Here is a 16566-nt window from a genome sequence, read left to right as displayed (position 1 = left end):
TGGTTTCAGATGGTCTAGATTGCGAGAAGCTGATTGACCGGCATAGTGTATGTTTCCTTCTGAGTTTGATGGACTGACTGACTGGTTTATCACTTCATACTGGTGGATCGATCTGGTCAGCCTCCTCATGCTGGTTGACCACCTTGGCCATGCTACTCAACGAGCTTGGTCATCCGGGTTGACCAGCTTGGTGTGGTTGGTCATGCTGGCAGACCGCCTAAAGACTAAAGACACCCCACAACATAACCTGCGCTGGTCAAGATCTAAGCGGATGTGTAATGCTGTGAAATGCTGAGTGTTCGTTTACTTGCTTTCTAAAACAGCATTTTTTAAACTGTATACGTGTATGTGCTGCATTATTATGTAATGTATTTGACGCTACGTGGATCTCTACGTGATCAGGTCATACTCCACACCTCCTACAGTATCATCAGGTGTTATGATGTCACCATCATCCTCCTACCTCCTTATCTGTAAGATCATCTGTAAAATCAGTTATGGTTATTACATGGTCGTAAATAAGACCATGTGGAGCATGACTATGGCCACGTTGGCAGTTGCTGTATTTGCTGATTAAATGCTATCAAGGACAGAATAATAATAATATTAATAATAATAATAATAATAAAATAATTAAACTTGGGGGATTTGAATTTTTCCTATCCATAAAGAAGGTGTGTTGTTCCTGCGCGCCACCAGGTGCCGCTGTTTCAGCCCGCTCGATCACTGCACGTCGTCGGTGGAGTCGAGCAAATTTGCATATTATGAGCCCTACGCCAATGGGATCCAAGAAGTGGGCGGGGGGTGCGTGTGTGGGTGGAGCCGCGCGAGAAGAAGTCCAGACCTGTGCGCCAGCGAGTGCTCTCTGAATAACAAAAGCGTAGCGATAATCCGCCCCCCCCAAAAAATTACTCCAGATCCGTCCGTTTTCCTGCCTCGTCCTTTCATTTTCTGTCATTATCCGAGGTGTTGGTTCCGAGCCCGAGTGTGTCGCCCTCGCTCCGCTCGATTCCCGGCTCGCGCAGTTCTGCTGTAGATGAGCTGAAACGGAGTCTCTCCCTGTATTTTCTGTGGATTACACAAAAGGCGGTGTGAGCCCTCAGCGGAGCAGCCCTCAGTTCGGTAAGTCTCCTGGACAGCCCCCTGTGGATGCATGCTGGCCGTATGGTAGAGTCTGCAGAACGGTGTCTGTAGGCTTTCCCAGCACTAGACCGGGACTGCACGCGCGGGCCGGAGGCGTAGAGAGCTGAGGCCAACGCGCCTGCACCCCCGGTTTCATTCATTTAAAGGGGAATTTCACAGGCGTTTGGAAATTGCTCTAAAAGTCAGTCGAGAGGTGAACAGTCATTCGTCGAGGTTTGGCGTGAAATGGTTCATTGTAAAGAAAGTTGCAGACTCTCGGATTTGGCGCTGATGGGAACCAGGGGTCTCGATGTCTGTCGCGCCAACAGCCAATAGCCAATAGCCATTTTTGCCATCACCCACTGTTCAAAACTACCGGTAAACGTCCACGTGTTTTCTGATGTTTTATTTATTTTTTTAATGTAACAAATTGTAAAATGGTAATTAATTAACAACAACGATTTAAAATGATTTTTTTTTATTTTTTATTAATTTTTCAAATATACCTAAAGCTAAAGTTTTGTCGATCATAAAACGATAATAAAACAATGTCTGGGACGTCTGGGGAAGAATTCTTTTTAATTCTTACCATAACCGTTTAAATCTGGCAGAAATGTGGAGAGATTGGTGGCATTCCCACCAATGAAAGACTCATCAAAGCCCATCCTTGCCTCATAGCCTCCTACAGCACAGTATGTGGTAAACACAGTAGGCTTCACCTTAAGCCACGTTTGCTTTGAAATTCTAATGATAGTCTGGCTGGAGTTTCGTTAGGATCCCATGAGGCTTTTGCCTTACGGTAAACAGACTGCGAGGAGACTGCGGCCCACATCTCTGACAGCCAGCCGGTCGGCCTGCCCCAGCATCCCCTGTCCCTCCTGATCTACTCTGCTTCGGCCGTCGCTGTGCGTGATAGTCCCAGTAAGTGATATCCTCCCACAAGGAATGTTAGAAACATCCCCAGGACGTCCGGAATAGTGTTACACAGAGGAACTGCGAGCAGGGGAGGGCTATAGTGCAAAAAGTGGTCCCTTGCATTCAGCCGCTCAAAGTGGTTCACTCTTCACCGATTTACAGCCGAGCTCCGGTGACGAAAAAAATGAATAATGGAGTGTTACCTGGCTTGGAGATGGTTGGAAAGCAAAGCAGGAGCCATGCTTCGGTGTGGCTTGACCCCTCCGCCCTCAGGAAGCTGCTGTGGCTACTGCACTGGAAAGAACTGATGTATGCAATAAGGGAGTGTGTTGCAGTCAGGAGTAGTCAGAAGTTGGTGCGAAATGCTCCCGATTCTTTTCCAGACTGTTCGACAGTAGCGAACGGGACGTCTGAGGAGCTGGAGACCGAGCCGAGACGTTTAGGCGGACGTGACCCCTCCGCGGCGTTGCACGTAAGCCTATACACTGGGCAGGAAGGGAAGGATTGATGCAGTCCCATGTGGATAGTGTCCACATCACATCAGCACTGCTGTCTTATTCATTTATTTATTTATTTATTTAATTAATTAATTAATGAAGCCAATTCTGAGCACTGTGCTCATTTATACACGGCGGCGCATAAATAAAAAATAAAAAAAAACGACCGCCTCAGGAAAATGACTCCGACACAAAGCACAGGGCTGTGTTTAAAGTCAGCTCTCTTTTGTGAGCCGCTTGAAAACATGAGGGGATATAGCAGCTGGAGCCACAATAGCGCAGGGTCAGAGGGCAGCCGGTCTGTTGTGGGCCGGGCTCTGAATTTCGAGCAAGACGTCACTCTCTTTGTAGTAAACTGGGTGTGACCTTTAAGAACTAGCAGTGTTGAGTGGAGTGTTGCGCCATATTGCAGCCAGCTAAAATCCACTTGATCAAACGTCCAGTTCCGTCATTAGCTCTAAGAAATGCTTTCTGATGGCATGCGGGAGGTCAGATCCTCGTTTTTTTTCCCTCGACTGACGTAACAGCCTTTCATAACACAGTAATTAATGTTGCATTACAAAAAAAAAAAAACACATTTACTTGGACTGAAAATGAAATCGCTGCTGTCCAATAAAAAACGTGTCTCCATTGTTGTCCCTTTTTAGTTTCCCTCATAGTTTGAACCCTGTAGCGGCTTTCTGGATGACTGGACCAATAGAAATGCTCTAAATGACTTATCTTCCATTGACTTCCATTCAAAGTCAAGGACTTTTTTTTCACCATTTCGGAGAGACGTCCTGTATTTGACTCTTTTTCTAACTTCAAAAAATGACCACATGACGACATTCGCTTCAGTGGACGTCGTGTCCTCGACTAATAGTGCGCCCGCTCCGTGGCAGCGCCGATCTTATTATTATTATTATTTACTTCACGTTTCTGCTGTTCACGGTTGCCAGGTTAGCCAACATTAGCGTTGGCTTATTTCAGGGTTTGTACGAGGTGTTTTAGCCCAGGTAAACACTCCCCTGACGTTTCCGCAGTGTGCTTATTGAGCTACGGTGGGGCCGTTAAACCCAGTCTGGCATGATTTGTATCCAGAGGACCCAAATATATGGAGGGTGTAGGTCAGAAGAGCAGTGAATCATTGCTTTAAGAAGTGAATTGACACTCGCCAAGTTAACTACCACGTCAAAACCCTTGGGAGCAAGGCCATGTCAGATGAGGCGACTGCTCGACGACTACTACTTGCTTGTGCCTGTGTCGTAAATGACTTACAATGAGGGAAAATGTCCATGTGAAAATGTCCGATTAAGCAAGGCACTAGCAAATGAATCACGGGACAGAAAATATTCGGACCAATATGTGAATATTAAATGAAGCAGTGTTGAGGCTGCTAATAGGCCAAGAGCCTGAATGATTCATGAAGACATGTTCTTATGGGGGCATCACATGATTTCTGCCTCATTCTAGACTACGGTGACTAAAATTCCTAAATGGAAAAGAGAAATATAAGATAGCTGCTTCTTTTTGGGGAAGAGCGTCTGGTATATTTTACTCATCTCCTCAGATCCAGAGACGCACCTGATGAGCCAGACTTTGACTATCTGAAGTCTGATTAAAATCAATGGTTTTATTGTAAGTTCAGTTCAGTAGCTCTCTGTTATACATTTCTCTGGTTTCTTAGGAGACAGACTTCGGAGACAGACTTCAGGGTTAGGAATTATCTAAAAATCACGTAAGGGAAATAAACGTTGTTGTTGTTAACTCTGTAGGAAGGCCTACATCTGCTGATGCTTACAGGAACGTCGGTAATAATGTACCTACTACCGTTGACACCACTAATGCAAATAATACAAGCCAGTTTGACACAGGCCCTGGCACTGAATGATGCACGTAGCTTAGCATGTGAGTCGAAGCTGAATCTTCAAATAAAATATTAGGGATGCACCGATCCGATACTAGGATCGAATATCGGTCCTGATACTAACAAAATTAGCTGGATCGGGTATCGAATAATTAGTCTGATCCACGGGACCGATTCATTTACAGAACCATGATTCTCGTACCGCTGGTACTAGGCTTCATAACTCAGGATCAGAGCAACTTACAGATGTGATACACATATCATAGCAAACAGCAAGTGTGGTCCCCTCGACCTGTCCTCAACTATCAGCGAGTAATCCAGCTCGTCTTCCACATAAGAAGAAATCGAGAAGGGAGGAGCTGCTGGCTCCTCTTTAGTCTCACAGACTTTGAATTTTTCAGAATAAAAGTCCTGAGCCCAGACGACATTGTGCCGAAGTAAAGATTACATCCTGATGCCTTATGGCGTATTAATTCAACAATGGTATCGGATCGGTATCTGGTATCGGCTGATACGCAAAGTTCACATATCGGTATCTGTATCGGAACTGAAAAAGCAGGATCGGTGCATCCCTATAAAATATCACAATAAAGATTTGAAAGTGACATGTCATCTTGGCTTCTTCTCTAAAGCCATTTTTACCTGAGGTCATTTGACCCCGTTCAGCTCTTTGTGAGGCCTGAGGCGGTTTAGTCTGATGTCGGAAACTCGAGACGGTGGTCTGGGGATGTCCTGAAATGTACACTGTCCAATATGGGAGTCTTTTTGCACCTGTTTTTGCACTTCTTTTAAGCACAGAAGGTGTATGATCTTAATGATGCCCCCCATACAAGCCTACAAGCCTATGTGGGTGGCGATCAGACTGTTGTGCTGCTAACTAAGCTAATGCTAACCAGCTTCTCTCACTTGATTCGGAGCAGAAAACTGTTGTATTTGTCAGATTTATGAGGTAACGTTTATCGAATTATTAATTTAGGACTTGATTTAGGGCTTAGTTAGCGAAGTGAACCCTGTGTAAGGTCAGTTTTTATCACGATTTGGTCAAAATTCATCACGATACGCTAAGATTTCATCATATTGTCCTGCTCCAGCTGAAAGGTGGTTTGAATTGGTTTTGAAGAAACATTTCCATCCCTGTTGGGTTGGATCTGCAGTCTGATAAAGTCTCCCAAAATAACAGGCCGCAAGAGTGGAGCTTGGTTCTGGAAAAGCTAAGCAGCTAAGGGTGGGTTCGGTGCACGTTAGCAGTACGCTTGCATCTGCTTCTCTCAGCCGTAAGGCTCCCTCTTAGTGCTGTGCAGGTTCGGTGTGGAAGATGCAGAGATTAGACGGCAAGAGAATGAGATCCCCCAGAGGCGCCGGCGGTCTCTGATCACACCCGGTGCGGGAGCTTTGTGTTCCATCCATCTGCTGGGCCTCGAACAGCAGGCCACTCAGCCACCCACTTCCAACTGATGCATTGCCACAATAGTCATACCCTTCATACACACTCGCACACAATGCTGTTGGGTGGAAATGACGAAAGCTGTGCTGCAAAGCCCTCAGCGATAGATGAACGGTGTTAAATTCACTCTGGCAGCCTGCATTTGCGTCTGGTGGGAGATGATGGGACTATATCTGGTCAGATCTTTCTCCAGGCGGGGCTACTGTTCGTCATATCGCCTGTTTTAAGCAAATACTACAAGGATCACGTTAAAAATTGTGTGGATTTCATTGGGTTTATATGATTTACTCACACTGTAAGTGTTCACATGAGCTAGAGTGAACTCCCTAGCAAGACTAACAAACCTGAATCCCAGTAGAATCACTGGGAAATGTCGGTGCTTGACAAATTACAATGCCAGTGGCAATCGTGGGGGTTCAAGCACTATGTATGCCATTAAGGAGCCAGCGCATAAATGGAGGCAGTGATTTCAGAATGGCCTCTAGGTATAATTGGTTTGGTGTATGATTTTACTTAATTAACTGTACTTAAGTCTTAGACCCTGTTTAAATCTGGTCACTTCATGTGTCTTCAGTATCAGGAGAAGGCAAACCACAGAAAAACGCAAGTGTAAACGTACCCAAGACGTATTTAAAGCGCTCAGACCACTTCAGGACGTGGTCTGAGATGCATCGGAGTTCCAAATTATAGCAGTGTAAACGCTTCCATCTCTCCAAGACCTATTCGGCAACCGTTACTCTGGCCCAGTACAACCGAGACACCAGTGAATTTGCTGAATGCTGAATTTTCTGTCCCACACCGCAATCGTATTTCGGTCTGACTAACTAAAGATGTATTGAACAATGACCAGAAGTGACCAGGTGAATATGGGGTTTAATAGGGTGCCAGTTTTCTCTCCATTTTCACTGCCGACTGTTTTTCTTTATGCATGAAGGCCCGGTCTGAGTGAAAACCGGACGACACCTGCTTTCGCAAATTGCTTTCTCCTGATGTTGAACGCCGCGTTGAGGCCGCGGCAGCAGGGTGGTCGTATCTTGCTTTGTCTAAACTACAAGTGAAGCATGTTCTTTCCTCCAAATTCATTTCACATCAGTCATATCTGATAGGAGCGCTGCCAGGGTCTTCAGATCCAGTGCTTGCAAAGTGTCTCTGCGCAGAATTTCCTTCTCTTTTTCAGACTTCCAGCTGCTCCCCAGATGTGGATGGAGAGGAAACAGGACAGTTTTTCGCTAAAAGGACGTTTTATGTGGGTGAATCATGGGTACGGATGTTGTAATGATTCTGGCAGAGGAGAGACAGTGGGGATTGCTTTGTTATCATTGAGAGAGTGCAGATAGCCCTTCAGATTGGTATGGTGTCCACCCATTGCTTTGGATGAGTCCTTTTTATGTATGTGTGGTCACTGCCAGACTGTGTCTGTGTGCTTGGAGACAAACAGCTTCATTGTCCGTCTCTCTGATGAGACAGTGGGGGCAGTCAAGGATAATGAGGCTGTCAACACTGCTCTCACTGGACCAATGGAAAGGAATTTTTGGGTAAATAGATAGTCAGACAAACATATTGGTTGTTATTGAGGAGCTTTGGATTATCTGATGCTGACAAAAATCCCGCTAATGAGTTTCGTGCTGATCTGCCAGTGTTTATACAGACTCCCGAATGGACACTGACCAGCTGCTCACAGCAATACGGACTTCTAAAACCAGGCCGCTACATTTAAACGAGAAAACGTACATTAAAGATATCTAGATATTGGCGTTAGGCTAGAATACTGCTAACACAATAGCACTGGACAGCTGAATGCACTTGGACAAGAGAATGCAAGATGTCCATTTGTATTTTATCAGCAATAAGAGATGCCCATATAAGCTAGCATTGCTAGCATGCTACCTACCTAGAGAGAGTGATGCTAGTTATGCTTTTTTGGACTCCTGGGAATCAATGGCTATGGCATCACCAGGCCTCAAACGTACAATCTCCCATCCATAGAGCCAGCGCTTAGACAGTTAAGCCACCCTGGAGCCATTGCGTCACATCGTTTTCATAACAGTCAGGCTGTAATTTGTTAAAATTGTGTCAGAAAATAAAGACATTGTAATATAGCACTGTTCACTAGAGAAGTCATCCTGTACAATCCTGTAAAAGGTTTTCATTAGCTCGCCTAACCTTTTTCTAATGTTTTGTTAGCATCAGTGTTGCACATTTGAAATTCAGGTCTGCACTTTAAGTTAAAAACCTGGGTTTTAATACCAGTGGAGGCAGAAATAACCAACAGGTCTAAATGAGGTCCCACCAAAACATCCTAAAGTGGTCAGTAATTCATCAAATATTCTTTATGCAGTCATTTCATGGCCAATCATTAGGAAAATGCTTAAATTTAAGGCCAAAGAATATGAATATGAATATGAGGAGCAGTGTTTCCTAGTGGTTAGCGATCTTTAAGCCAAGTCGATCGGCCTAGATGTAGTTGTAAAGAGGTTTCGTCAACTGACCTGCAGCAATAATAAGTTTTATTTAATAACTATTTTTTTGTTTGTCGAATTTTTCCTTTTACTCACAATCTGGTACTGCCTATAAACCCTTCCGTTCCCAGCTCCCCCTAGCACTAGCAATGCTCCACTGACCCTAGGAGAGTAAGGACTTAACACATGTCTTCTATGTTACATGCAAAGCCAGCCAAGAGTCAAGAGGATAGGAGAGAAAGCTCCATCCACCCACCCAGAGAAAACACAGCCAGTTGTGCTCTCTCAGACTCCGGCCGCTGATGGCAAAACGGAACTATTTACAAGAGTATTTACATATGATAGAAATGAAGGTATTCACTGATGAGATTTCATGAAGTGAATATTATACATCTGTGCCCACCTTTGTCGATGGGATAACGGCCGAGGAACGCTTACAGACTATTATTAAGCAATACAGTATCTGTGTTTGGTGGCTGAAAGCCATTCAATATGAGTGAAGGTCACTACTGACCCAGCTGTAGGTCGACCCATTATAGAGCCTAATGGGTGTAGATAGAAATGACCTTACATCTGACCCCACTCTTCACGTAGGTGAAACTGTAGACTGTTTTTGAGCGCTAGTTTAAGCTGCAGTGGTCATTTATACAGCAGTTAGTTCCTTCGCGGTAAGAGCCAGTATTTCCCGATAATCCCTGCCCTGTAGCCTAGCCACAGGCCGGAAGCCTTTAAAAAAAAATAATAGCGATGGGTACCTTAAGTATGCGATACTCACAGACCCAAACACCTCATTACAAACAACGAAGGTCTGTCAATGCACTGCCAGCTTAGCTTTTAGCCTTGCCCCCCGGGTTTGGCTTTTTTGCTGGCGCTTTCCCTTCTGATGTGTGTTGTCGAAGGAGTAGTATGGCAGGTTCGAGCTCCTCTTCTGCGGACACTGGCACAGGAAAAGCCCGCGGTCATGAGGCCCGATTCCCGTAGCAATTCCAGTCTGGAGGTGATGAGCTGTTCTTCAGTATCAGCAACAACAGTATATTCTACCGAAGTTGTATTTTACCGCTTCGCCAGCTTTGACTAGGGATTTCGCTCGTGGGCAGTGTGTACGTTTGAGGGGCGCTACATAAGAGCTTTGGGTTCTGGAATTGACCAGCTGTGTTTTGGTCATGCCGGATTTCTTTTGGAGGTGGATACGACAGTGTTTAAGGTTCACGGTACTCCAGTGTGGCATTCTAGTGTGGCCTATACTTCAGTTCTTCACCCTAACAACTGCATTAGTGCATTACTTATCAGTTTTATTGGCCCTAAAATAGAACCCTGAGGGACTGTAGGTTCTACATTAATAACAGGATTTAACAAGGTTAAAGCAACACTGCAGCGTTTTCCACACTAATCACCAATCACGCGCCTTCGTGCCGGGCCTGGCCGCGTCCACAGCACGTGGGTTGACGGTTGTTGCAGAGTGTTACCTCTTCCTAAAAAAGAACGGAAGACCCAGCTACTCCGAACACGTTAATGTTAGAAGCCAAGAAGCGCTCGGGACTTTGGTACGAGCGGTAAGGAGAAGAAGTCTGCAGTCACGGCTACGCTCGATACTGCGGCAAGAAATACTCGAGTAAAAACAAACATCTACTGCAAGACAAAGGACTGGAAAAAACGGGACACAAGACAGGAGTGCCTTGTAAGAAGACAGCGGCAATAATATGCCGGCAATTTGAGAGAGAGAGAGAGAGAGCGACTGCAGAGCCCTCGGGAGAGGCCTGCTTTCTTCTCTTGCCTCCTCTGCATTCTGCCTCCCTACCTCCCTCCCTCTGTTTACCCCTCTGCCCTCAATCAATACTCCTTGTGAGCAGCTCGTCTGTGCTATTAGTGACCATCTCCCTCCTCCTCTCGCTCTCCCTCTCTCCTTCTCATCAACTTGCGAGAGCATAGAAAATGGAGGCATTACCTTCCTGGAAGAGGAACTGAGGGGATGGAGATGCTGGAAATTGAGCACCTGCTGATAGGTTTAGTGCCAGATCATGATGATGACGCTGATGTGCCTGTGGGAAAGCAGCCACCTCTCACTGTTCCCTTAGAATTAATCAGAATGCTTAACGTGCAGCCACTGATTGATTCACACACAGCGCACCGCAGAAAAGCACGGTCAGTGGAACAAGGCCTGAGCCATAAGGTCATCATGCCTAATGCCCAATGCCAAATACCTGGACTAGATGGTTAGATGGTGTACAACCCCCCAGCATGGGGGTATGTACTAAGGAGTGAATTGGAATGAATAAATATGAATGTATATATATATATATATATATATATATATATATATATATATATATATATATATGGAGGCTACATATTAATAACTTAATAAAAAATAAAATAAATTGCGACTACAAAAGAATATATTTAGGCCAAAAGATAATATATTGAGGCTGAATATTAATTTCTTAATGTCTATAAGATCATTTATGTATTAATTATACAATTGATGCTAAATATTAATATGTTGAGGCCACAAAATAAGCAATTGAGGCAACAACATGATAATTTGAGTCCATATAGTAATGTTAAGGGTACAGGATCATAATTTTATGCTACATAATCATATACTGAGGCAACAAAGTAATATATTAAGGCCACAGAATTAATATTAATTAATTAACTAATAGTGGTTGGATGCAATCAAATCCTTGTAGTATGTTTTAGCTTTCCCAGAATAGTACAGAATATTATTCGGAATATAACATTGATTAGTAGGGAACAAATATGCCCCCAATACCTGTATGCCCCCAATATGCTGGATATTGAGCAGGTATTGAAGGGTTTAATGCTAGATGATGACCAGTCAGTCTAAAGACATGTTGTGTGTGATGAGAAGCCGGTCAGAGTAGCGGGTCGTGGAAGGAAGGATCCCTCTCTGGCAATTTCTGGCCATTAGCTTTCCGAGCGGTATAAAGGCACTGGCTACTGACACACTATAACATAACCTCTTTATATTAGATGCTAATGGACTTTTAGCTGGGCAGGTTCACGACCCAGACACTTAAGCAGAATTTCAACTAGTGATGGAGCGATATGGGAATTGTGGCCTGATGCCAAAACCTGATATTTTTTCATGCGTTTACGTGATGATACATAAATATTTTTTGAAATGTAGAAATTGGGAGAAATAAAACGATGATTATTATGGTATATTTACCTTTCAGTCACTTCTGTACTGCCAGTTTTTTTACATATGTTTTTAATGTTATGGAGCCTCTTAACCGCTTTAACGTGGTTGCTAATGAGGCTTAATATATTGATTACGTAAAGTGATATAATGAGACAAAGAATTAATACACTGAGGCCACAATATAACAATTAATATACTGACGCCATGAGCTTATATATAGAGTCTACACAACAATATATTGAGATAATAAGACTAAATCAATTTATATATATACACATACATACATATTAATTCATATATCTTGAGGCAATGATATAATATCTTAAGACCACAAAGTGACATAAAAGCAATATATTGAGGGTACGAATTAAGTTTTTAATGACCATGTGATAATAATGATATAAAAAATTATTATATTAATGATTGCACAGGGTCATATATTAAAGCCACATATTATTATATTTAATTTTTTTTTTTTGCCCAGAGAGCACAACTGGCCTGGGTAGGATGGCCCTCCCTCACCCTCCATCCTCACTTAGCACTTAACACTAGTCAGTGCAGAGGTCTAATAGCTGATGGAACAGAATTGGCCATTAGGGTCTAGAGGCCTTGAAGGTTCGAGACATTCTTTCCTCACTTGAGTTCGTTCACGGCTGCTTTGCGTTTAGGCGGACAAATGAGTTCAAGCTGTGAAAGGCTTCCAGTGGTTTACTGGTTCTGGAATTCGTTTGTTTTCCAGTTGTGTTTGTTTGCGTATTGCTGCATTTGTGGGAAATGTTGGGCCTACACTACTGTGGATTAGTGGGAGTTCTCCACTCTCCACGCTCTTGTGTATAGGAGTGTTTATACATGCAGTCGGTGTGATCTGCAGTTTGCTCTTTGAATTCCGGCTCGCTGGAATCATGGGAAAAGCAGACAAAGCATAATTAATGTTTGTTTTGCAAAGGCTCGCCTTAGGAGAGCCAGGCTTAGTGCGTATTCCTGGTTCCTTTTCTTGCGTATATTGTTTATCGTGCATGTGCTGCTCTTCTGGGTCCCCCCGGTATCTTGAGATCGCCATGGACTTGCTGCCATTCAGTTGAGTAGAGTTGACTCCTCCTCGAACGCTGGAGGCGGTCAGATACGTCCATTGCCTTTGTTTTGCCCTCGGTCTAAACCATGTACCTTGATCCTGACTGTCTGATCCGATGGTTGTGTTTCTGTAAATAATCCTCTAAAGACTCATTTATGCAAATGATTGTTGTCAGCAACCAAAACACCTAAAGTTCTTGTAGAACAGGTAGATTTCTATGGACTGTGGTTTCTAAACGTCCGTCTTACACGGTGAGTGGCAACCATCGGGGTCCAAGCACAATGCGCTGTTGTATTGCACAAATGACTGGCGGTTTGTAATAGATGTAGGATCCTAAAAGAGCATTTCGACCCTCAGCCGCTGTCGGGGTCTAAGAATCATCTGTTTTTCAGTTTAACTCGGCCTCCAGAGCAGCTCGGTTTCGAATCGGCCTCCGCTACAGGTCTGCATGGCCGTGAAATTGAAGCCCTGGGTCCCACCTGTATCTGCAGCTACGGGTGTTTTCAGAGTTTCACATGTTCTCAGGCCACTGAGTCATGGTTGGACACAGAAAAAAAAAAAAAAAAAACTGACCTCAGACCAGTCTAAACGGACCTACAGACGATCTGAACTCCGATCCCCTCTTGAGGAATAAGAACTGGCTGCCCTTTAGAAGCTCACTTACCTCATGCACACAGAAAGCACAACCCTTCAGGTTCACCTGACCAGGCTTTTTTGGGGCCTTGTCTTGTGGAGTTAGGACCGTATTTACCCTACTACCATAAAGTCACTCTAAATAACCCATTAGTTTTAATACTAACCTATAATGATCTGCCTTAAGTTCCCACTGATTCACATTTGATGGGTGTTCTTGAACATCAACAGCTGCCCAGAGGAAATCCTGACCGCCACACAACTTTCCAGAACGCTTGCTTCTCGGAATTCCTTCTGGCTTGCGGAGAAACCTATAAATGATGAAGAGCCAGAGGAGCTCCTCCACAGCCCTCATTTCCATTTCTGAAGTGTGCGAGTGCGCGAGTGCTCTGTCCCAGCTTGCGAAAGCTGTTTGATGATGGGTTTCAGGCTGTTGCTGGTCGGACGAGTCTGCAATCATATGCCATTACAGTAGAATCATATGCCATTACTGGAGTAGGAGATGTTATGGTTTGCCTGGTTCATTATATATATAGAAGTATGGAAGAGTGGCTCCCGAGTGGCATAGCTGTCAAAGGATTTAGCCATATGAGAGCATAATTAGCCCTGTTTAATTGGGTGCAGTGCTGTATGGTGAATGTTCAGAGGGGGGGGGGGGGGTGCGCAACCTTAAGAAGTAACACATTTAGATGGATTTGAGTTCGATTAAGGATATATTTTTATATGGGCTACTCTCGTGGTTTATTTACGGAGGCATTAGGGACACTGCAACTACTAGTCAATAATGGACGGATGGAAAACAGCATAGACCAGCGTAGCTAATCACCAGCAAAACCATGGTGGTCAACCAGCCCCAAGCCAGCATGTGATGTGTTTTACAGGCATGGTTGTCTGGGTACACCAGATGCGCTTAGTCAGCCCAGATAGGTTTGATATATGAACTTTGATCCCTTTGGTTTAGAAAAAGTACTGGATTTAGACGGTCACCAATATCTTCTCTGTTAATAGGCATCGAACCCTGTCAAAACATATCCAGATTTTCATTTGTTCTGTGTAGACAGATGTGATTTAGGACACAATATGACTTAATGTCAGTCTATAAAAACTAATTTCAGCCTAAATGTGTAAATAAGTTGAATTGCATCCATTTAAAATAGACAGTTTCAAAAGAAATCATCCAGAGCGGTGGGCAGCCAACTCCAGCACCCGGGGAGCAGAGAGGCTGAAGGGCCCAACAGTGGCAGCTTGCCGAGCCCGGGAATCGAACCCACAACCCTGTTATCGATAACCCGGCGCTCTAACCGTTGGGCCACCACTGCCCCAGTTATACACCCTTCACATTTTGGTTGGAAATCGAAGACTCTGTTTACACCTGGTCACATCATCCACCTTGAGTATCAGGATTATATCTGAATAAAGGCCAAACTGCCGATCCAATCACTCATCTGATCACTCGAACCACTTATAGCAGTGTAAAAGTGCTATAAAAAAAGTCTCTCCAAGGCACATTTCACAGCCAACACCCCTCCCAGTACAAACAGCAGTTATAATTGCTGTGCAAGGACTGAATTTGCATATTCCATCCCACGCGTGATCGGATTTTGGTCCGACTAGCTGGAGACGCATTTGACTACCGAGTGTAAATGCATGTGGCTGAACATCATTGGGTGAACATCAAGCTCATCAAACGTTGTCTAATGTTAAAATAAATAGACGTTAGCGGTATGAAATTGAGTATTTTACGTCGGCATGACGTCGGCATGTGGCGGTTCCTTAACTTCACAACTTAAAACCAACAGACATCAGCTGTCGTGAGTTTTATTTTATGTTAGATTGTCTTTGGCACTGAATTTGAGGTCACCCGACCCAGATAACAACGTCCATGAATGTGGGTGGCTAGCTGGGAGACTGGTGACAGATTAGCTCAACATTAGCCTTGTATCTTCCATTAAGCCAAGACACCAAACATGCCTTGGCTGATCGAATGGTTCTTTCGTTTTTTTTACCGAACTTTTCCTTCTAAGGTTCAAAAAGGTCAGGATGAGCCATCGTCAGATGCACCACACCCTTCCTCTGCCTCTGCTGTACAAGTAGCAGCCCTCGGGTTGCCAGCTCTTCACCATCATTGAATCTATTGTGCAAACAACGTATCAGATCTGGTACTTTTTGAAAGTGGAGGAGGGAACTTTTGCGTTCATGTGTAAATTATTTAGCGTCTTTTAGTGGTGAAATTAAAAAGGTCTGGGAGAGGATCTTTCTTATTGACTCTGAAATCAATAAACAGTGCAGGCCATTATATCATACTGGGCAAAGTCAGAGGAGGGAGTTATGAGTTCAGTGATCTACATGTCAAAGCATTACGTTCATGAAATGTAACATATTGACCCGTAGATTCGTATAGTCGTACAGCCGGTCTTCTAGCCAGTGCCACAGTTCTAGTGATGTATTTAACGTCATCGGCCCGGATATGCCTTCACTAAAGTTTAGCCAAGGAACGTCATACATGTCTTTGACCATACACCACACCGTACACTAAAAAATGACCCTGCTGTTACAGTAAAGACACATGAAGAACCTATGCTTGTTCTCATTAAGGAGTTCATTGGGTAACCCCACTGCTTTTATATTCCCATTCAGAAAACAAGATCACGCTGGCACACATTCTGGTGACTCAAGGTCATAAAGCTACAAATCTGTGGGACCAGGGACCACCCTGGTCTTACTCCAAGTTCTTGAAGACAATGGACTGTTGTAGTGGTGCAATGGTGGCCAGTATCAAAGGCCTTGGCGAAGGCAGTTGTAAGTAAGCTACAGACTGAGCCTGTAACCTTAACCCCTTAACGCAGAAAGGCTTATCGCACACTAAGGCGTATTCCTCAGTAACTACAGGGACTTCTGTACAAACGGATGGGGCTGTTCTTTGGTGATAGGTGGGCCGGCTTCGTAAATACGGTTTAATCCAGTCTGCTGAACTGGATACGATCAAGATTTTACATGATTTCACTTAATAAATAAATCTTAACTTTGAATGGAAGTCAGTGTAAAATGTTTATGAGTTTATGAGAGTAATTCAGAGCATTTCTATTGGTCTGTTTGTACCAGATTATGTACACAGCGTGCAGAGCAGCTACAGGGTTCAAACCACGGAGGAAACTTCAAATGGACAAACATGTAGATTAGTGTTTTTCACTGGACAGCAGAGATGGACATTTAGCAGCCAAATGTTCACCTATGCTAGAAAGCTGGGGGGTTATGAGATCAGCCTTAATTCGTCAATGCTTGGAGGAGGAGTACGCTTATGAGAACATATTTTTGACTGAGTGGCCTTGGAGATAACTCCATTCAGAATCAGAAGACTGAGGGATAGATAAATCCATGCTGTGGAGGGTACACTAAGTTCTTGAAACTGCAA

The 16566-nt window shown here is 44.0% G+C and overlaps 1 protein-coding gene across 1 annotated transcript in view; it reads left to right on the top strand.

The window, feature by feature from the left end:
* The first annotated feature begins 822 nt into the window (after positions 1-822).
* Positions 823-16566, top strand: part of numbl (NUMB like endocytic adaptor protein) — a 63660-nt gene continuing 47916 nt past the window's right edge. Inside the window, exon 1 of the mRNA XM_072690729.1 lies at positions 823-1122. The gene's annotated coding sequence lies outside the window, so the exon portion shown is untranslated. The remainder of the gene's footprint in view (positions 1123-16566) is intronic.

This window comes from Salminus brasiliensis, chromosome 11 (genome assembly GCF_030463535.1).
Source record: "Salminus brasiliensis chromosome 11, fSalBra1.hap2, whole genome shotgun sequence".
NCBI lineage: Eukaryota > Metazoa > Chordata > Actinopteri > Characiformes > Bryconidae > Salminus > Salminus brasiliensis.
The sequence above is the reverse complement of the archived record's forward strand: the minus strand, read 5'-3'. Positions and strand labels throughout refer to the sequence as shown.